This window comes from Chrysemys picta, chromosome 8 (genome assembly GCF_011386835.1).
Source record: "Chrysemys picta bellii isolate R12L10 chromosome 8, ASM1138683v2, whole genome shotgun sequence".
In the NCBI taxonomy this organism is placed as follows: Eukaryota; Metazoa; Chordata; order Testudines; family Emydidae; genus Chrysemys; species Chrysemys picta.
The window spans coordinates 41,874,423-41,898,303 of record NC_088798.1 but is presented as its reverse complement, the minus strand read 5'-3'; the positions used below and the strand labels follow the sequence as shown (position 1 = coordinate 41,898,303).

At 42.2% G+C, this 23,881-nt stretch overlaps 1 protein-coding gene across 11 annotated transcripts in view; it reads right to left on the bottom strand.

Annotated features, from left to right (window-relative positions):
* Positions 1 to 23,881, bottom strand: part of NTNG1 (netrin G1) — a 305,313-nt gene that overhangs the window by 2,189 nt on the left and 279,243 nt on the right. The window lies entirely within an intron of this gene.

The following is a 23,881-nucleotide window of genomic DNA, read 5'->3' as shown; positions in this document are numbered from 1 at the left end:
TTTTACTTTAAGGAGGACAAAGGGACTGACCCTGCACTCCTAATTTGGGCAGAATTCCCATGCAATCATTAGGAATTTGCCCTGAATAAAGGAAAACATGATTGGATCTAGTGTAAGGCCTCCGGGATTTGGAACAATATTATATATTGCTTAAGCATGGAACATCCAGAGAACACCCTAAAGGAGGCAAAGTAGAAAAAGAAATTATTCCCAGTCTTTCCACTGTGAGATATGCTAATTGTTCTTTACATTCATAGATTTATAAATGCTTCACTTTTTTAAGTGTATAAATACCATGAAAGCTAAAATCCAAACAGGTGGCCCAGATTCTCAAATGTTATTGTTTGGTAAAGCTCTACATAGCTTTACCAAGGCTGTATGGTGATTTACATCAGCTTTACGAATGTCTGGCTCAAAGCGTTTCTAAAAATGCCTTTGATTTGTCAAAAACCAAGTTATGTTTTATCTACCCCATCTTAACACCATCCTCTTGAACCAAAACAACAACAAATAAGTCCAACCATCCCAAACACCATGAGTTGTTTTCATCCTTAAATATCCTTTCTCATACATAACCACTTTCTAATTCAGTTCATACAAATGAGTCAAATGTTGATGCGCTTCCTCCCTAACATGTAATAATATGAAAATAACCAAAAGGCAACATCTACCCAAGTTTCTCACTTGACACCTTTCTCAATTATTCTTTCTTTTTGACCAATTAATATAACATTGACAAGCATCCACAGTTTTTGTTCAATAAGTGTCTCAACTGATTATCAAAGTTCAACTAATGCAGTATATTCAGGATATTATGACAAGGAAGACCATATGTCTGCATTTCAGTGTTCTTTAGTATAGTACATTTGGCTATTTTTACATGATGAATATAAACTAACTGGAATAATAATAAAGTAAATTTGATGAGATTTACAGTTTGGGATAATACTGAATACAATGGTACCAAATCCAGAATGGTAAACTAAATTTTTCCATATTCAAAGTAAAATTGAATATTTGGTTGTCTGTTATAATGAAGACCAAAAATATTTATATATACATACAATTTATGTAGTATTAACTTAATCATAGCAATAGCAAAGATCAAATACAAAATACTGTCTTATTTAAAGATAAAGCTGGTGGACTTTGCTTATTCTAATGTAACAAGCCTGTAACATTTTCTTTGATTTGGGCAATAGTGGTGGTGAAATATCAATAAATACATATATGGAGATATACCTATCTCATAGAGCTGGAAGGGACTTTGGAAGGTCATTGAGTCCAGTCCCCTGCCTTCACTAGCAGGACCAAGTACTGTCCCTCACAGGTTTTTTTTTTTTTTTTTTTTTCCCCCAGATCCCTAAATGCCCCCCCGATTGAACTCTCAACCCTGGGTTTAGCAGGCCAATGCTCAAACCACTGAGCTATCCCTCCCCCCCCGGCCTTGAATAATTGAGTAGAAATCAATAGTTAATTAAATACTCTTTTTAAATAGAAGATGAGATCTTTTTTCTTAATGTTTGGTTTTGAATCCAAATTAGATAGATATATACCAAAGTTTGCCTTTTCCAAGTAGCCAATTAAACAAGTTTATTTGCTAGTACATTTTCTATTTAAAATTTTTGTTTTTGACAGACACACTGATTTTTAAGATAGTCTCTGATCTTTTATCCCTAGTTTTCTGCGTGTGAATTATTGTGGTAGCATTCCACAGCACATTCACTGCTAACTCTACCTGATCTACAGACACAATAAAGCACTTAGAAATCTAACTGCTATAAAATATCCCCACAATAATTTGCACCTACAAAATTGCAGATGCAACATCACCTAGGATGCTTTTTAAAATTAGGCCCAATATCTTTCATTATATCTGATGTTTTCTTAAGTCATAAAAAGAACTGCTGCATAAAAAGTTTCAACATCAATGCTTTTTGTGTACTCACAAAAACCACATACAAAGGCTAATGAAAGTAGACAAAGGCATAGTTTAATGCCTGAGCAAAGTACTAGGAGTTAGTAATTCCGAGTTTCTAATCCTTGTAATGTCAGTGACTTCTCTTATGAACTTGGCAAGTCATTTCATTTCTTTCTTAATTTTCTCATCTGTAATACATAGCTAATAATTAGGATTGTTTTGGAGGATGGGGGCAAACAGTTGTGAAAGTTTTCATGAAATTTCATTGCTGGTTTCTAATAATTTTATATTTGTTTTAATTTTCCAATCAGTTCTAATACCCTAACCTACATCACAGTGGTGTTGGTAGGAAAGATGCATTGTTTGCAAATGGCTATGAAAATGACAAGCCCTATCTACATTCAAATTACCATTATTTATGTTGCTACTATTTTATTGACTTAGAACCTGCATTAACTTCAGATAATGTTTCCAGCACATAAGTAGCACAAAGCTATGTATCTGTACTTAAATTGTGACCAAAGTTGCTCACTTAACTAAGCCTACTCAGCTTACTGCAAAGACCAAGAGAAGGGCCGATGCGTTAGTTATAGTTAGGAAAAAATTAAGAGATTTTCCAATCTTCTACGTTTTAAATGTTAAATACAATATTTTGTCAGGAGAGTTTACCCTGATACTTGTATTATTATGTACTTGCTCCCTATCAAACAAACCCAATGATAAACAATAATAAAAATTTAACATCCCCCTTCCAACATTGTGAAATGAACAAGGCTCTATTTGTTCTTGTTTCTATTAAAGAAACGTCAAGGTGGAAACAACTGTATGTATTAGGCTAGGAATAAGATCCACAAAGTACCCATCCAGCTACTTTAAATTAGTGGTGGTTATTTTCAGAGTTTGTGGTACCATCTTTTGCTTCCATTTATTGACACCATTCAGATAAGCCATGCCTTAGTAAGAGGTCTGCAGTCACTCCTGTAGTGAGAAAAGGACTATATGTAATGTCTTGAATATAACTATGTAGGGCTTTCAGAGTCCAGAGTCAGCTGTGCCTGAGCAATGAATTTTAAATTTTATTTTTTCTTCTAAGTGTCAACACAAATGTACCTCATTAATAACCTGGCAGATATCTGCTGGGCAATTCTGTCAAACTGTGTGGTGGATTTTTTGCTAATGCACATACATAGGACAAAGATGATCCCACCAAACTTATATCCTTACCCAGAACTGTAAACCAGGGAACAAATTCACTGCTGGAGTAATCAGACACAACTCCATTGACCTTAAAAGATTAGCTATTTGCTTTTAGTGTTGGAGGCATGGTGCAGTGTGTGTGTGTGGTTAAAAAATATATAATATTAAAATGAGTCATTTTAGGCAGCTTCAATACAGTAGAAGCTCAGAGTTACTGACACCTGGGGAATGGAGGTTGTTTGTAACTCTGAGCAAGCCATTATGGGATGCTCCTCAGAGCGGACTGCTTGGAGCGGGGGCTCACAGCTCTGCAGTGGCTGTCTGGTGAGTTGGGGTGGGGGGGACAGGCAGCTGGTTCTAGCCCGTCTGCAAGGCTGATGAATGAAGCACTCTGGGGCACCGTAGTGCCAGTGGGTGCGGGGTGCAGGCTGTGGTCCTTTAAAACTGAGCTGCTCCTCCCGAGCACAGCATGCAGGCACTGCCAGGCAGGAGTTCCTGCTTCGGCTCCAGCAGTTTATACTCCAGGCCGGGTTTCAGTAGCAGCTCGGGAAATTTCTTTCCCAGGCTCTGAACTTGCAAGCTTGTCCCCCTCCCAGCCAGGGGGAAGGGAGAGGGGAAAACAGCAGTGACCCTGGCGAGTAGGGGGTGTTTGTGGGGACAGGCAGTCCAGATGTACCTATCTTTAAGATGCAATACAGGCACAATACAGTACAGTGGGGTTTTTTTTTTGGTCTCACTACGATTACTTTAAAAAAAAATCAGGTTCAGAAAAAAACCTCCAAAAGGCAAATAGGTTTGTTTTTCTGTTTCCCCACATTTCCCTCCTCCCTCCCCCCACCCCAAAAGCAAGCTTGTTTTCCACCACAGAGCAAATGCTCTCAAGATGTAAGAAAAGAAAAGGGCCTTTTTTCTCTGCAGGACCATTTATGGGATCATATACTGCTAGTATATCCATCCTGAGGCACAAGTGCCTAGCCTAATATGTAACAAGGAATGAGATGGGCAGAGCAGGATGGATTCTAGGGGGAGGAGTATTGGATGTATGGTGTGCTTTTGATCATCCTACATGGGATTTTGTGCCCAAAGTGAATCACACAATACAGAAGTCCACTTGTCAAATCCCTATCCTATCCTGAATTGGAGAAGGGAAGTTTTGTGGTTGAAGCCCTGGACTGACCCTTTGGAGATATGGGTACAATTTCTGGCTCTACTACAGATGCCCTGTAAGATCTTGGACAAGTCACTCAACATTTATGCATCTTAGTTACTCATCTATACAATGGGGATACTCTTTCGTTGTTGTTGTCTGCTTTGTTTATTTACATGGTACATTCTTCAGGTGAGGGATTCTTACCTTATGTGTGTGTATATATAGTGCCTAGCAAAATGGAGCACCAATCTCAATTGGTGCCTCTAATCACTACTGTAATACAAATAAATAATAACCCTTCACATCGGAGCTGCGAAGATCTATGCAGGAGATCTCTGCAGAATTCAGGGGTATTGATTACTCCCTCTCAGCAGGGTCTCCATGGTTTCTGATGAAATGACCTGCATATTTAAAGCTGCTTTTGGTGACTCAGAAATTAGTATTTTGCTGTGGTGTTATAGCCGTGTTGGTCCCCAGATATTAGAGACACAAAGTGGGTGAGATCTGAAGAAAAGCTCTGTGGAGCTCAAAAAGCTTGTCTCTTTCACCAACAGAAATTGGCCCATTAAAAGATAATACCTCACCCACCTTGTGTCAGCAATTAGTATGTAGACTACAGTCTTCTGATTATGCTATTCTCAGATCACTGCACTAGATGGATGAAAGCCACCTGCAAAACTGAACAAAGTTTGCAAGCTTTGCCAACCTAGGGGAAAGACACTGCAGTTAACTTAGAGAATTAATTCTCTAAGTTAAAACTAGGCATCTTTCCCAAAGTGATCATTAATAAAATATTGAAAATGTTTGTAGGTTAAGACCTCCATAAATACTGAAAAGATGATTTCTTGTGAATATTTTGTGACTTCCAGCAAAGCATTTGTTTTGTAATTCCGATGTCATTTAATAATAATAATAATATAATAAAAAAGGCAATTTTAAAGCCTGCCCTGTTCTTCCAACCAGGTCAGGCAGTTCAAATGGCAGATGGTACAATAATGTTTCACACAATTTAGTTGGACACTTAATCAAACATATTGATTTTACATTATTGTTAATTATCAGGAGAGAATAATTGATAAGTTTTAACGAATTCATACTGTATTCTTAAATATTCACATATGAATAATGCATGGAGGAATTTCTCAGTTTGTTTAAAGCTTAACTTTCAGGCATTTGCAAGTTAAAAAAAAAAACAAAGATTTTATCAGGACTGCTGTTAGTTACGAAGCAATTATATAGATGATGTTACTACAAATCAGAGGAAAATTATATACAAAATTACTGTGTTTCTTTCAAGTGGGGACCGCAGGATCCAATTATGAGCTCTTTGTACCCTTATATCCTGTATGAAGGTCAGTTCAGGGAAGAGAATGTGTTCCCCTCCTTTTTCTGGGACACTTTCTTCTACTTTTACTATATACAGCTTACTTAAAATAGCATCATAATGCCAAAAAGGATAGGCAGGTGGGTCAGAAACATAGATATGAGAGAGAACAGTCAGTTTTTCAAAAGGAAAATGAAGGTGATAACAAGGTTTGAGTCAGGAAAAAGGGGAGTTGCCTCTCCTCATCCGAAACTAGGACAATCTTCACATTGTATGTGTGTGTGCTAGAAACATTAAAAGGACCATTAAATGACAGAGTAAAAAGGTTATGGAAAGCAAACTTTTGATAAAATAGAGCTAGTGTCTCATTTTTTTTCTCTTCCCTTTGTTCTTTCTATATCCTGATTCATCTTTAGGTCTCTGCAGTTTTTCCTTTCAGAATTTTTCATCCTTTTGAAATTGTTCAGTTCATATTTTCTCTACAGCCTCCCTCTCTCTTTCCTACAAGATATTTTTCTTTTCTGATCTGTCTCTTGCCTATTTGTATTTTTTTCAGTATCTTCTCTCACTCTCTGTCCTCTGTCTATTACAGCATTCCTTCCACAATCCCTTCCCATTTCTACCTCCCTAAATTATTTCTCCACCCCGAGGTTAGTCCTCTCTTCTTCATGCTCCCCTTAGTTTTCTTGGGAGCTGGAGTACAGGTATTGTTAATCCTCTAAATACATGTGATGAGTGAGTTGTAGAGGGTAAAAGCATGACAGAGTAAATATATGAGTATCACCTTTCAAGAGTGGATGGATTGACAGCCCTGACTACACTGTAGGACCTATCTTGGTCAGCTTTAATGGTTTTGACTTCAATAGACTATGGATCAGGCCCTGTGAATGGTGCGTTAGCTACACCATTCCTCAACAGTCCAAGTGTGAAATCCTGGATCCACTGGAAGTTTGCAACTGACTTCACCTGTCCTAGGATTTCATGCCTGGTGCATGTTTTGACAGCATGCATATCCACTGGGCTGGGAAATATGAGTCCCACTTGCAAGGTTGTGCACATCTGTCCCATGTTCACTGGTTGAGAATGATATTTAACATCATCTTTGCAGAAATCTAAATAGTTTAGTTTACTATAGGTTTTCAGTATGCTGATATACTTACCTGTGTGCACGTGTCCAGACTGATTGTTCTGTTAAACCATATCACGTGGAAGAGGAGCAGTTACAGTGGAACCCAGATTTAAGTAAAGGTGTTCACAGACAGCTTCAGAATGTGTGTGTGTTTGTCCACATATAGAAAGAGCAGTTAGCTCTTGTGTGGAACTGCAAATAGCACATTTACATGCAGTGAAAAAATTAGGGACATTCATTTCACTTTGGCATAACAATGTCACTGTATCAAAGCGCAATATAAGAGGTTTAACTTTACTGCCAAATGCAGATCAGTGAGTAACTAGAGGTACTGTAAAGGCTCTGTTACAAGTATTCTTCTATAAAAAATGTGTTCACTTAAGTCAATAAATTGGTGGTGTGGGAATCTGGGGCGGCTCCAGGCACCAGCGCACCAATCGCATGCCTGGGGCAGCAAGCCGTGGGGGGCGGCCTGCTGGTCGCCATGAGGGCGGCAGTCAGGCAGCCTTCAGCAGCATGCCTGCGGGAGGTCTGCCTGTCCCGCGGTTTCGGCGGCAATTCGGCGGCAGGTATGCCAAAGGCGCGGGACCGGCGGACCTCCCGCAGGCATGCTGCCGAATCCGTGTTACCAGTGGACCACCCACAGGTGCGCCACCGAAAGCCACCTGCCTGCCGTGCTTCGGGGGGCAAAAAACATAGAGCCACCCCTGGTGGGAATATGGAGAAAGGAGAAATCAACCAAAAAGAAACTGTCTCTCTCTCTATTATAAACATTCTCTCTCTCTCATATATTCAGGTGAGCCTCTGCAGGCATGGGGCAGAAGCAGAATTTATCCATAAATTATCAAATTGATACTAGTTTAATAGGGCCACGAGAAATACCTACACTGATTTAGCTAATAGGTTTTAATTTTTCCCCAGCAAATCACATATTAAGACATAAATTAAAAAACTTACCAAATTATTGTAGATCCCTTAGTAAGATTACCTTGGTTTCCGTAATATTTTCTAGGTGTTCTGTATAGCAATTATAGGCCCAGTCCTACAACCTGTTGTGCTCCTCCAACCTGTGTTTGACTCCTCTGCCTATGCAGAGTGCCATTGATTTAAATAAGACTCTGCCTGAATGGCGTCAATTGCAGGATTCAGGCCATAGGAAAGTACAGGGAATACTTTGAAAACCCGGGCCATCATAACTAAGATAAATTTGCCTAGTTTTTGAGAGTGACCATTGTTGTGTTTATCACTTCAGAAGTTACAATGATAGTCCTTAGTCAGGACTCTGCAATTAATGTTGCTTTAGCTACAGCTAATTTGATAAACTCGGAATTTTGAGGGTTTAATATCTGACCTATCTGAAATTATACAGGGCAGAAAACTGATTTAGGGTTCTTGACTTCAAGGATTTTTACAAAATAGGAAAAAAACAAAAATATAACTTGGATCTAGTTTTGGATTAAGTGGTTTTTTATGTTTTAATTTTTCTGATGCCATATATAGCATTATTTAGTAATTCTAAATGTTGATTGGGCTTTCTTAGGGGGTTTAAGCGGAGATAAAATATGAAGACTAGCTACTGCTCTTGCACAACAGTAACTATTCATAATTATGTTTGCTGCAGTGGGCATATCATTAAAACTCCCTTATGACAATGTCAAATCAAGTCAAGGTAGGTGATTTGATAACATGAAAACAAAACCATTTCTGTGCAAATCTATCAAGGCAACATTCCAAAGTCAAGTCAGAAATAATCAGTGTTCATAAGTGGAAGCCTATGGAGACAATCTTACATCATCAAGATAATGGCCATAAGATGACAAACTGTAGAAGGCGGTCTCTGGTGCAAATATGAAACAATGTCCTGACTAATTACATTGCATTAGAAACAAATCTGGGAAAATGAATACTAATTAGATGAGAGTGGCATGTGAAAACTGATAGCACCTGTCTTAGGGATTCCTGCTGGACGCTCCATTGAGTTGAAGCTGTTTTATTTACCAATTTAAGAACATTGCCAGGGTATGTGAAAGTGTGGGCTGCAGAGTATAGGGTGACCAGACAGCAAGTGTGAAAAATTGGGACAGGGGGTGGGGGGTAATAGGAGCCTATATAAGAAAAAGACCCAAAAATCGGGACTGTCCCTATAAAATTGGGACATCTGGTCACCCTAGCAGAGTAGGCTGTTTTTATTGTTTGTTTTATTGCTGTTCTATTGTTGCTCCACTGATCGCCAGCAATTGGTTTTTAGATTATTCCCTAACTCACAACTTTTGATGTCACTGATTCCTATTCACTCCCTAGTCACACCGGCATTGACCAGGCTTCAGGCAAACTCTTGGCAGCAAGTTAGAGAGAAGAAGGGAGGCAACATTACAGAGAGGAGGGGACTGGAGCCAGCCAGCACAGCTCCAAAAACAGTCAGGTGCACCTAGCATTCATAGCTTCTCCTAGCCAGGGGAGCTCCTGTAGTGCCACAGCTACTTTTCCAAGTTATCCTTTCTCCCCTGGTCCAAGGATGGTGGTGGCACTGGGGTGATTACCTACCTGCCCTTCAGCACAGGTGCAAATTGCACTCTCTGGCATCCATGTGGGTAAATTTGGCCCATTATGTCCCATTCCTGTAAGAACAAAATCCTCTGGAGAGAAAAGGTGGATTTTTTTCCAATTGTGATGTAGAGTCAGCAAAGATGATAGCTTATTTTTTTCCACAAGTACTGTCTGTGTCTCCATTCTCTCTAAAACCCCTGGTTGGACAATTAGAAAAGATCCATACAATCTATCAAACTACAGTGCAAGGATTCTCAGGACTTCCTTTTCACTGAGTGGAACAAATAACTGAAATTCTGGAATCTATAGTTCCACATCATGGAGCTGTTGTAGCAGGCCTGGTAGGAAATAACAGGAGATTGCTTTCTAAAATGGGTGACACTGAAAATAAATCCAAGATTACTCCTCTAAGAATTACTGTTGTTCAGGAGTGGACAGAGCGCTCCTATCTCTTTCAGTTTAAGGAAATGGGTAATGGAGCTGTATGATTGTCTGACTGAGTTGGTTCTGATCAAGTGTTTTCAGTTAGAAGGTTCCCAAGGGGAGGGAAAACCCTCAGCTGCATCCATGCTATTTAATGGTTTGATTATATGCGGATCCCTGTCATTTTGTAATTAAGTTCTTAAAGCTGCTATAATAACTTGTGTATTACTCTTTCAGAACTCTAAAACAGTCACGTATACTTGTCTCATTGAAAGGAAAAATATTTTGCTTTGGTCAATAGGTTATTTTGAAAAATAAGACTCAAAGCCATAGTTGAATCTGTCTGGATTTATGTGGAGGGAGATGACCATTCCTACAGCTGTAAGTCTGTGGAAGAGGTAGATAGCTTTGCTTCAACAAAAATCCAAGTATGCATTTAGATTCACCATTCAATGAGTCCAATATGAGTGCAACACAGGTGGAAGAACCACAAACAGCCAATGTGCCCCATAGTGTAATTTAAAGCAGCTTCAGGACTGCTCTAAACAATGCCCCAGCTCAAAAGGGACAAATGGATAACTAGGGCATGCCAGAGTGCAGTATTGTATTCATGCCCCTTCTTTCTCCTATCTCCCCCACAATGATGGAGACTGGGAAAGGGGTGGGTGTGCCAGCTTTAAGCCACTCAGAAATTCCCTCTAAACTGGGAATCCTATATGGCTGTTTATCTGGAGCACAAAGGGGCTGTAGCAGGGCTTAGGAATAAGCCTATGAAGTCTGAGTGACACCAGCTATTGTTTTGACCCTATCATGAAAACTAAGTTGTTTCAATCTTTGTTTTGCCCCACGTATGCAATTAATATATTTTGAATGTGCAAAGCTTGTTCATTTTTGTTAGATTTTAATCTTTGGTCTGTCACAAATCTCCAAACAGTACTGGAAAATGTTTAGTTTGTAATACAAATGTTTTCAGATTCTGTTTCTTCATTATTAGTTGCTAACGCTTCCAAAAATACTACTTTACTGGGTTTAGGACATTGAAAGACAGATGGCAGGGCTCATTTGGGCTCTGATTTAGCAAAGTACTTAAGCATGTACCTAACTTTTTAAGCACATGAATAGTTCCTCTGGGAATCAGTGGGGCTCCTTATATGTTTAAAGTTAGATATGTGCTTAAATACCTTACTGAAATGGTCACACTTGTACTGCTCCTGGTTACTTATGGTACATATATGTATGAAGACTAGTATTACTGAGCTTTAATAGTCATGGCTTACAGTGTCTTTCTATACCACCTTTTGTAAGAAGGAATCTCTTATTTCCCTAAAGATTACAAGGTGTAAATAGTTTATATCAGTTTATAAATGTTTAATATCACCTTTCTGGTTTTTTGAGTGGAATTTTCAAAAGCACCAAGTGACTTAGGGCATAAGTCTTACTGAAAGTCAGTGAAACTTGTGCTCATTAGTCAATTAAGTGCTCTTGAAAATCCCACCCTTAAATAATATCTGAATGCAGCAGTGCTTAATTTGTGCCAGGGCTGAGCCCCGGCACCTCTAGATTTGGCAGTTTATAGCCCCGGCACCTCTGGGCTTGTCACATCCGTTATGAACGTAAAGAAATTGCGTAAGCCCCGGCACCACTTTATTACAAATAAAGCACTGGAATACAGTCAAAAGATATTCAGCTCTGAGAAACACAGTAATGTTGCTAGGCCAGGATTCTGTGGTGTTTTCCTCTTTTTAGCAGCAACTTAGCAATTACACTTGTATGTGGTGGCGGTGTCATTATTTCCATCTTCTTGGAGGAGAAAGATATGCCAACACCATTATGTAGGAAGCATGAAAGTTAGAGGATAAGAAGAGACTCCCCAAAAGCAGAGTTTCTCAACCCATGGTTGGGACTCAAAATTGAGTCACCAAAATGTTTCAAAGGGTCGCGTGGCAGCTCCTGTTGCGCAGAGCTGCCCTGGCTCACCTCCCTGGTCCAGGAGTCCCAGCACCACTGAGGCTAGGCCCAGCCGTCATGATGCCAGGAGTCCAGGTAGGCCAAATCTGAGTGAATGGCATTGCAACCCCATGAGCCAGATCATAACTCCACTCCTGGTCCAGTGATTGGTTTATATTTGCCAGGGTATTTACAAAAGGTAAGGGCTAGAAGTGTACTTAAAAAATAAAAGTTGACATTAGCATTGCCGCTTCTAGCTCTCAGAATTAATATGGCACCAGTGCCACAGACTTTACAGATGTCACAGGCTGTCTCAGTGATTAGCATCACTTTAACTGATGGCTCCACAAACTCTTTGCCTGGAATGGCAGGAAGGGATTGGCGGAGACTGGGAGTGCATAGGATTGACCTGATGACAGAAACACTGCTGTTAATACTGATGCAGGCCCCATAGCATTCATGGATTACTGTGCCAACAGGAAGAAGCAACAGATGTCATGGCAGGATTCACGAAAATGGTCACTTAAAAATGGTTCTCTGCCTGCTCTTGTAACAAGCCTTCATTACCCTGCATGTTGTAATTCCTATTCTACCCATATTTATTTCCATTATTTTTCCAAATCCAACTATTTCCTGAATTTGACCCCTAAAATAAATATAATCCAAATATCAGCCCAATTGCCCATGATTAGTGAAACAGTATGAAGGATATCACATCTGACAAAAATTTCGAAGCTAGGAGCAAGAGGAAGTGTCCAGAACAGGGCCGCCCTTAGGATTTATGGGGCTCTACACAGTATTATTAAATTGGTGCCCCTATGCCTGAAGGCAGCCCGGGCTTGCAGTTAGGGTGACCAGATTAGCAGTATAAAATATTGGGACGGGGGCGGAGCAAAAAAAAAGGGGGGGGGTCGGAGCAAAAAAAAAAAGAGTTTTAAAGAGGCCTGGGGCATTAGCAGGCCCCGGCCCAGCGCGCTACCCTCCCCGCAGAGCCTCCCGCCCCCCGGCCTGCCACAGGCATATGCGGGGCGTGGTGGAGCGGGCAGGAGCCGGGTGGGCGGCAGGGGCCGAATCCCCGCTGCTGCCAGAGAGCCCCACGCCTCTCCCTCCTGCTCGCGGCTGTGGCTCCTTCCCGGCGGGATGCGCCTCCCGCTGCCCCGGGCACATGCGACGCGCGTCCCCCGCGCCTAGTCTCCCTCCCACCGGGAAGGAGCAGCTGGACGCGCGCCGCATGTGCGCGGGGCAGGCCGGGGGGGCGCATCCCGGGAAGGAGCCGCAGCCGCGAGCGGGAGGGAGAGGCGCGGGGCTCCCCAGCAGCAGCGGGGATTCGGCCCACGCCCCCACGCCGCCCACCTGGCCCCTGTCCGCTCCGCGCTGCCCCTGACCGGACCCACCGCGCTGCCCCGTGGGCTGCAGGGTTGGAGCAGCCTCCAGGCTGCGCTCCCGGCCCCGGGTGCAGCAGCCCGGGCAGAAGCCCTCTGGCGCAGCGGGGGGGGGTTCACAGCTGAGCCCCCCTGTCTCCCTCCCTTGCCAGCCCCCCTTTGCCCGCCCGGTGCCCGGGTGCTGGAGCTGACTCACCAGCTCCAGGATCCAGGCACCGCCGTCACCCCCTCCCTCCAGACTTGCGCCGCCATGCTGCAAGCCTGGGAGGGAGGAGGAATGCTGCGTGGTTGGGGAAGAGGCGGGGCCAGGGCGGGGATTTGGGGAGGGAGCCAATGGGGGGTGGGGGGAGCGCGAGTGCCAGAGCGGAGGGCAAAATTTCTTTTTTGTCCAGTGTCCTGACCAATGACGCGGGACAAAGAAGCAAATATCGGGACGTCTGGTCACCCTACTTGCAGTCCAGGAGGTGGGGGGAGAGATGCAGCAAAGGATACCGAGACACCCGGCCCACCTCACGGCAGCAGAGAGTCACAGTTCCCCGCAGTGATCCCCGTACCCTCTCCCACATGCAGAATGCGCAGCACCGGTGCATTCAGCTCTGTGAATACGGCCCCTGCCTAAGGAGACTGCCGTGCACTCTAGGTGTGCGGGAGCCCACCCGCTCTTACCTGCTGTCATGGGTGGTGGGTGAAGCTGCTGCTTGGGGAGGCTAGCTCCCCAGCCCACCTCTTCTGCCTGTGGCCCCACCCATACTCCATCCCTTCTCTGCCCCCACTCTGCCCAGGCCCCGCCCTCTCCCCATTGTCTCCCTTCCCTCCCCCACCCTGCTCACCCCCTTCCAGCCAAATCCCTAAACCCAAATGAAGCAAATGACATTTGAAAAACAGCACTCTTCTGTAATTTCTTTCTAAAGAAAGTGGAGCATGTTTTCCACGGCATGCCAGAAGGTGAAGACTGGGCATGCAGAAGGTACCTAATTAAAAGCACTAAATTTGGGAATAAAATATGTCTGTCACAGGTTTTTTGATATACCCTGAAGTTTGTCAGAGATTTATTTGCAAAAACTTTGTAGAAAGGGCGAGTCAGCTGTCCTGCTTAATACAACATTAAATATTATGGAATACATGATGCAGCTCTTCTCTGTTTTATGTTTTCTTAATCAGTATTTCTAAGCTGATTTTATATTTTAAATATCAGAGGGGTAGCCGTGTTAGTCTGAATCTGTAAAAAGCAACAGAGGGTCCTGTGGCACCTTTGAGACTAACAGAAGTATTGGGAGCATAAGCTTTCGTGGGTAAGAACCTCACTTCTTCAGATGCGAGGTTCTTACCCACGAAAGCTTATGCTCCCAATACTTCTGTTAGTCTCAAAGGTGCCACAGGACCCTCTGTTGCTTTTTATATTTTAAATGTACTCTTAAGCCTTCATAAAGTAACCATTCCAGATTACTACATATTTAACTCACTGAAACAAAGACATTATTTTAAATTAATCAGTTAGAGGTTTAGTGTGTTCATAACAATGTTCATTGCTTTTAGAAACAGGGAATACTAATTTACTTTGTGTGATCTCCATAACAGTAGACATTTTTTAAAGTTGGTGAAATTTCATAAACATGTTTCCAAAGATTTTAGGCATAACAAAGGATTTTATAGCTTACTAAGGTACTGATTTTGCTGGAGGGTTCTCTTAAAACTAGTTCATCAAATAGTCAGAAGTAAAGAAAGGGAAGCTCATTTGTCCAGCTATCTGGAAGAAAAGGGGTGTTGTCCCTTTAAGGGCTCCCTTCAATAGGGGGTGAAGGGAGAAGAGGATGGACAGAAAGGACAGGAAGACTTTGGAAGCAAGTTTTTTGAACTATAGTAATTAAAATGTGTATTTTAGATAAGGATGGCCCTTTGAGGGATTTATTTAAAAACCATATGTCTGAAGATCTAAGCATTTAAGGCTAAAGATGAATACTCAGATTGTGCATCTAAAAATCTATGCAAGGATTTTTTAGAGATGTGATTTTAGCATCTTCAGCAACACACTAATCAAATATTTTTAAAGCAAATTTTAAACTAAGGTCCTGTAGACTAACATGTTCTGAGTAAATATTATAGCAGGGGTCGGCAACCTTTCAGAAGTGGTGTGCCGAGTCTTCATTTATTCACTTTAATTTAAGGTTTTGCGTGCCAGTAATACATTTTAACGTTTTTAGAAGGTTTCTTTCTATAAGTCTATAATATAGAACTAAACTATTGTTGTGTGTAAAGTAAATAAGGCTTTTAGAATGTTTAAGAAGCTTCATTTATAATTAAATTAAAATGCAGAGCCCCCCCAGACCGGTGGCCAGGACCCGGGCAGTGTGAGTGCCATTGAAAATGAGCTCATGTGCCGCCTTTGGCATGTGTGCCATAGGTTGCCTACCCCTGTATTATAGTAATGCACAACTGTTTTTGTCAGTAAATTCAGAAACTGACAGTATATATCTGGGGGTTGGCAAATGCCTGTTAAATGGCTTCATTACCACTCGAATGGCTCTTTAACAGTTTCAAGGTTGTGCTAATAGGTCTGGCAGGCTGGAAGGCTTTTTCACTTTTAAGTTACTAGATCCCCTCTGGAGGAAGACTCACCAGGCTGCAGCAGCCAGCTGTGGGAGCCTGCAGAAAGGGTCAGAACAGGGATAGGAAGAGGCGGACGGCTGGACACTAAGACCCAAGGGTGCCCCAAATTTTCGGATGCCCTAAGCAGCCATGCATGCCTAAAGACAGCCCTGGTCCAGAATGTGTTTGCCAATAAAAAGTTATGACATGTCAGTTTGAAGGTAGAATCTGGGCCCTGCCTGTGCATGCCTTGGCATTCTTCTAGTTTACTTTAAAACATTCACGGGCCTCAACCTTCAGTGCTTTGCAGATAAAACTTCAACTAAGGTCATGTCTACACTACCATTTATGTTGGCAAAACTTATGTTGCTTGGGGGGGTGAAAAAAACACCCCCTGAGCAACATACGTTTCACCAGCGTGAGTGGTAGTGTACACAGTGCTATGTTGGCGGGAGAGCTTCTTCCGCTGACATAATTACCACCGCTTGTTAGGAGTGATTTAATTATGTTGATGGGAGAGCTCTCTCCCATCAGCATAGAGTGGCTACATGAGAGATCTTACAGCGGTGCAGTTGCATCAGTACAGCTGTGCCACTATAAGGTCTCTAGTATAGATTAGAGATAATTTCAATGAGATTTGTGCAGAGAGAACTGTAGGATCAGGCCCACCTCTTAAAGCTGTTTAACAGCAGTGGGCTTTTTCTGCCCCGTTCTGGTTTGAGCCACATGTATTCCGGTAGTTTTAAACATGCTTATTATGTATTTAATAAACATGAAGAATGTCAATTAAACATAAACCTGTATTGTTGCCTGAGAGGCTAGAATAGTTCTGGCTTAACTATGTATGCATTTTTTGTTATGAAAAAGACACATTTTAATAAGTGTTTAGAATGGCTCCCAAGGAAAAAGTCAGGTCTGTTATGTAAAATTTTGTTGAGGACACATGCTGTGCATAGCAAAACTGCTTATGAAATTTCTTTGAAAATAATGACTGCACAATTTACTAGCCAGTTTTTAAAGCCAAAATCCCTTGGATTTATATTTTTACACAATAAAAACTGCATCTGATTCCAGTATAGATTTTTCATGCCCATTTAAAATTTTAATCATTGGCATTCTTTCGTTATATGTGAGCAAAAAATCATCTGTTGTTGGCAACTCTTCACTTTTTAATGTTTCTTTAGCTTAAAAGCAACTGAACTAATTGTTTTGAAAATTAGTAGCAAAAAAATTCTGAACTGGAAATGAGTCTTTATGGTCAAACTATAAATCACATATAATAGGGGTGTATAATGGAAACATCCATCGATCCTTAGCTACAGGGTCATGAACAGAAAAGCTGTTATAATGGGAAAGGGCCGAATAACCTAATGAAAGGAAACACGTTTTCAATTATTTTAAACATTTATCACTATACTTTACAGGGGTGAATCATAATCTACTACATTAAAATGACCAGATACATGGATAATGACATGTTTCTGTTGATTGCCTGTCTGTGTCAGAAGTGTGAAGATAATTTAATGATAATGTTCTAGTACAGAAGACCAAAATCCCATTGCCAGATATTTTGGGAATTTCCATACAGATCATTAATAGTTACATGTTTTACATTAGTAATTACATTGTATTTGTTCCCTGTAAAACAGGAATATGCTGAAATGGAATGAAGAGCAATCTCTTGGTTAGAGCAAAGTTATCAGGACTCATAAATTCTATTCCTGGTTCTATCATTGATACATGGTGTGATCTTGGATAAGACTCTTCTCAATGCTTCCGTTTAACCACTGGTAGAACAGGGATAATAATACTTCTCCAGCAGGTCTGAAAATCCTTTTCAAAGGTTGATAAGAATTATTATCCTCACTTAACCAGTGGGGAAGCTGAGGCAGAGGAAACTTACATTACTTTCCCAATGTCAGTAGGAAAACAAGGTAAAGAACCCAGTCTTGAGACTTGCAGTCTGCTATCTTATTCACTGGATCACTCTGCCTAACAGGAGTGTTGGAAGGGTTAATTAATCTTTGCAAAGTAATTTTGAGATTCTCAGATGACAAATGCCATATAAGTGCAATGTGAAAAGAGGAGTATCCAATCTTGCCCATTTAAAGCATTTGCAAATGGTTATAGGTAGACACCCCTGTTTGATAAAGAGTTAACTACAGGATCTAGCATGCAATGTTTTAGCTTGACATGGGCAATCAGAGCTTCAGCATCTCCATACTTACCATAACAAGGACACTGTACAACTTCCACTGGCTGTTTTTGCCCATGGGCTGCATTTTAGCCTTCTCTGTGTTAAAATATTACCTAACCTTTCTTTTTGTAATATTACAGTGAAACAGAGCATTAAGAATGAGAATTAATTATACTGTAGTCTCTCCATCAAAATAAAGGAAACCTCTTTATTTGCTAAATCTATTGGGCAAGCTCATGAGCTGGTACATGAGTGATGTACACTGATCTAAATTATTTGAGGATCTAGTCCATTAAATTTAACTATAAACAGATTTTTAAGGAAAAGGAAAGTTGTAGGGTTTTTTTTAGTTTAATTGTACCACTCCTGCTGTGAACAACTTTTTCTGGATGCTGGCACAATATACTATAAATGGAGTCCAATTTGGGAGGATGTATTATTCCATACTGTCTTTTACCTAGGGTTACCATACGTCCGGATTTTCCCGGACATGTCCGGCTTTTTGGGGCTCAAATCCCCGTCCGGGGGGAAATCCCCAAAAGCCGGACATGTCTGGGAAAATAGGGAGAGAAGGAGGGCTCTGTGGTGCTCGGCCAGGGCCTCTGAGGCTGGCGGTGCGGGGCTGGGCCGGGGCCGGCGGTGCTCGGCAGGAGTCGGGGGTGCGGGGCCGGGGCCGGTGCCGGGCCGGGCGCACGGTGCCGGGCGCACGGTGCCGGGCCGGGGGCGCGGTGCCAGGCCGGGGTCCAGGAGCCGGGCACGCGGTGCCGGGCCGTGAACCGGGGGCGCGGTGCCGGGCCAGGGGCCAGGCCGGGAACCAGGGGTGCGGTGCCGGGCCGGGGGCCGGGCCGGGAGCCGGGGGCGCGGTGCCAGGCCGGGAGCCAGGGGCGCGGGGCCGGGCCGGGGTCCGGGGCCCAGGAGCCGGGGGCGCGGGGCCCAGGAGCCGGGGGCGCGGGGCCGGGCCGAGGGCCAGGAGCTGGGGGCGCAGTGCTGGGCCGGGAGCCAAGCCGGGCTGGAGACGCCGGGGCCAGAGCCTCTTGGCCTGGGCCGGCCGGCTGCCAAAGGGAGCCGCTCGGCCAGGGGGGCCGGACTGGGCCACGCTGCACCCCGCCCCAGCCTACCTGCTGCATCCTGTTTCAGGCTTCCCGCGAACATTTGATTCGCGGGAAGCAGGGGAGGGGGAGGAGCAGGGGGCGGAGCGTTCAGGGGAGGGGGCAGAGTTGGGGCAGGGCTGAGGGCGGGGAAGGGGCGGGGCCGGTTCCCCATGGAGTGTCCTCCTTTTTAAAAACTAAAAGATGGTAACCCTATTTTACCAGAATAGTGACAGGATATACAGATAACCAGCTGTAGTTGAACATTCAATGAAAAAAATGAGAAATAATAAAATAATGCATCAAATAATTAAAGCTATTAGCCACTTTGGGATAACTTTTATCAGCAGCATTTCTTGTTACATGGAAGATTGCTCTAGGGTGCTTTGTGTGCTTAGCCTCACTAGGAGAAGTCACTAGAGGCAAAAGATATGTGGGATGCATTCCAACGTGATCCTCTGTGGTCATACTAACCTCTCTTTTCCAATATGGTGTGACGATGTCCCAAATGAGATCATGATCGTCAATGTCTTAGCCCAATATTTTCTACTTTCTCATAATCTGAGTATTATTCAGCATAAATATCCAAAAGAAGTCTATATCAAAGCACAGGCCTTGTATTACAACTTTATTAAATTATATCTATCTAGTCTACTTTATTCCTTTCTTCAAAAATATTAATTATTGTATTTTCAGAGCAAGTTACAGATGGGTTCACAGTTAAATTTATAAGGTTGCTGCATACATACAAAAAGGTAGATATCTTTATGTAGGATGCTATATACAAGCTGCTAATACAGCAGAAGGGCTATGTTGACCTGGTTCTTGTCAGTTTCACTAGTGCCCTTAGTTTACAGATGTGCTGACACAACACTGACAGGTCAGTTTTTGCAGTGCTGCAATTTGGGAAAGCTCTGAGGAGCTCCATTTAAAATATTACCAATTATTGGTGCTTTTTATAGATTCCAAAGCCAGAAAGGATGACTGTGATCTGCCCTCTTGTAAAAAACAGACCATAGAACTTTCTCAAAATAATTCCTAGAGCATATCTTTTTAGAAAATCATCGTCTTGATTTTAAAATAGTCAGTTACGGAAAATCCACCATGACCCTTGTTAAATTGTTCCAATGGTTAATTACCCTCACTGTTAAAAATGTACATTTTATTTCCACTATTTTTTCCTAGCTTGGCAGTTCCTAATTTTAGACGATTGTCATTGGGTGTCAAAGAGTTGAACAGTGAGACCATTATATCACCCCCATTAATCTAGTCAACAGACAAAAATAGGAACATTTTCGACTGCTATTAGAAATATGTTGAAGGAAAAAAGATCAATGATTTAATGTTTAAAACACTGCACCAATACCTTAGATGTTATGATGAAAATGACTAATTGTTGTATTGGAAATGTCTCCCACTCGCACCTTCTAAAAGTGTGATTTTGAGGATTTTTTCTTATACCTCCAACTAAAGAGCTTTAAATGAGAACTAAAATACTCATAATATTTTCTCTCTAAACTACTCATAATACCATAGATACAACATTAATGCCTTGTCGTCTTTCGATATTAGTGGCAAAGTATTAGGTTAATAGCTTTCAAACATTTCAGGAGGGGTACACGTAGTAACACTACAAACTCCTGTGACTACTTTATCTTAACTTAGGTAAGGAAGAGTCACATCTGAGGATTGCTATAAGAATGTTGTACTTATCTCAAAAATACTCTCTGAAAAAGAAATAAAGAAAAAGAAATGAACATAAGAACATAAGAATGGCCGTACTGGGTCAGACCAAAGGTCCATCCAGCCCAGTATCCTGTCTGCCGACAGTGACCAATGCCAGTTGTCCCAGAGGGAATGAATCTAACAGGTGATGATCAAACGATCTCTCTCCTGCCATCCATCTCCACCCTCTGACAAACAGAGGCTAGGGACACCATTCCTTACTCATCCTGGCTAATAGCCATTAATGGACTTAACCTTCATGAATTTATCTAGTTCTCTTTTAAACCCTATTATAGTCCTAGCCTTCACAACCTCCTCAGGCAAGGAGTTTCACAGGTTGACTGTGCGCTGTCTGAGAAGAACTTCCTTTTATCTGTTTTAAACCTGCTGCCCATTCATTTCATTTGGTGGCTCCTAGTTCTTATGTTATGGGAACAAGTAAATAACTTGTCCTTCTTCACTTTCTCCACACAACTCATGATTTTATATACCTCTATCATATCCTCCCTTATTCTCCTTTTCCAAGCTGAAAAGTCCTAGTTTCTTTAATCTCTCAATGGGACCTGTTCCAAACCCCTAATCATTTTAGTTGCCCTTCTCTGAACCTTTTCTAATGCCAGTATATATTTTTTGATATGAGGAGACCACATCTGTACGCAATATTCAAGATGTGGGCATACCATAGATTTATATAAGGGCAATAAGATATTCTCCATCCCTTTTTTAATGATTCCTAACATCCTGTTTGCTTTTTTGACTGCCATTGCACACTGCGTGGACGTCTTCAGAGAACTATCCACAATGACTCCAAGATCTCTTTCCTGATTACTTGTAGCTAAATTAGCCCCCATCATATTGTATGTATAGTTGGGGTTATTTTTTCCAATGAGCATTACTTTACATTTATCCACATTAAATTTCATTTGCCATTTTGTTGCCCAATCACTTAGTTCTGTGACATCTTTTTGAAGTTCTTCACAGTCTGCTTTGGTCTTAACTATCTTGAGCAGTTTAGTATCATCTGCAAACTTTGCCACCTCATGGTTTACCCCTTTCTTCGGATCATTTATCAATAAGTTGAACAGGATTGGTCCTAGGACTGACTCTTGGGGAACACCACTTGTTACTCCTCTTCATTCTGAACATTTACCATTTATTCCTACCCTTTGTTCCCTGTCTTTTAACCAGTTCTGAATCCATGAAAGGATCTTCCCTCTTATCACATGACAACTTAATTGACGTAAGAGCCTTTGGTGATGGACCTTGTCAACGGCTTTCTGGAAATCTAAGTACACTATGTCCACTGGATCCCCCTTGTCCACATGTTTGTTGATCCCTTCAAAGAACTCTAAAAGATTAGCAAGACACGATTTCCCTTTACCGAAACCATGTTGACTTTTGCCCAACAATTTATGTTCTTCTATGTGTCTGACAATTTTATTCTTTAATTCTTTACTACTTTACTAAATAGCTACATCTTTTTAGATCTTTCTCTCACACATAAAAGTTGGAAATAAAATTGTTAATATTTGGATCATGCTTCCTCCTCAGCCAGCCAGCCTATCCGCTCCACCCAGCCACATTCCTTTTTCACTCGTACAGCCAGCCTCCCTGTTTACCCTCTCTCAAAGAAGTAATACCACCACCTGCTCCAGTGTGTGACTTCCCTCCAGTGGGTTCACTAGCAATGCCCATGCTGGGCCTCAGTCTGTTCCTTACCAAAATCATACTCCAAGATCCAGTGTGGCAATGTGGTAGATTTGATTGGGATGGTGGCTTTCTGAATATCAGGGTTGGAAGGGACCTCAGGAGGTCATCTAGTCCAACCCCCTGCTCAAAGCAGGACCAATCCCCAGACAGATTTTTGCCCCAGATCCCTAAATGGCCCCCTCAAGACCGGAGCTGGGGAGGGGTAGGAAAAGTGTGTCAGATACCTTGGCTGGCATATTGGGATAACATACATATGAAACTTTACCACTGAACAGTATCTACAACACAATCAAGATCCTCCAGTGGTGTAGAGTTGACAATGCAGCCTTACACTACTGAGTCTGCATGGGTGTCTCTATGCTGGAGCTGAAAGGTGTGACTCCCAGCACAGGTAGACAGACTCGCACTAGCTCTGCTCAAGCTACTGTGCTAAAAATAGCAGTGTGCGCAGTAGGGGCAGCAGTTCAGATCAGCCTGTGAACTTGCACTCTGAGGGGCTTGGGCAGGCTTGGATTTATGTGGGGAGATTGAGCCGCCATCCAGCTGCAACGTTCACCCTGTTTTCTAGCATGCTAGGTTGAGCAAAGCTAGTGCAAGTTTGTCTAGCCATGCTGGGACTTGCACCTCCCAGCTGCATTGTAGGCTACCCTATGCTGCCAGACAAGGGAACAGGGGGCATGGAGAGAATGAGGTGCCCTAACTTATCCTTAGTTGTGTTTTCACCCCATTGCAGTCTGGCATGAGTTAGAGAAACCCTGAGGCTGTTCTGATCCAGTACATGGTAACCAGGCTGCACACAATATTTGGCCCTATTTCTGTGAGAGGTGCAAATATCGGGCCATATTTTCCAAACTTTGCACATACACAAATTCTGCTGCACACATGCTGCCCTTGTTTTCCATATGCATATAGGGATGCAGAGAGAGGTTGTGCACCAAATGGGAGTTTGTGCACGTGAAAATTGGGCAGATGCATTTTGAAATATCTGAGCCATTATGTGCACCAACTGTATGTGATGCAGCATTACAATCTATTGGTAAAGAAGCTCCCAGGGATGGAAAGTGTTTCTGTGAACTGAAGCTTGATGGCACAGAACTGCAGTGTGTTGCATAGCACTGATGCAGTGGGACTGATTTTAGTGTGCTGTGTCTGGTCTAAGAATTTCCTTGCACTAGTGACTCCAGTTGACATCCTATTGTGAGCACAGTCCTGCTCTCCTTGAAGTCAGTAGGAGGTTAGCCAGTGGAAGCAGTTTGGGACCCTGTGATATGAACCTGTCCTCACTGTAGTATTCAGTTTCTATAGCCTCATTATCCAAATTCAGTGTCAGTTCTTGAAAGGAAGAGCTACATGTGATGAAGCTCTTTTCCTCCCTTGGAAATAAAACTCTAAACTTTTCAAAGTAAGAGTCCCATTTCAAGGATCGTTTGGGTTAAAAGAGAAATTCATTTTCTTCTTAAAATATGTATAATATTCAGAGAACACTATGAGGCAGCATCTCGTTATCAGTACACCCTGCTGAACTGTCTCCTGTGGACTTAATGAGGATGCTGTT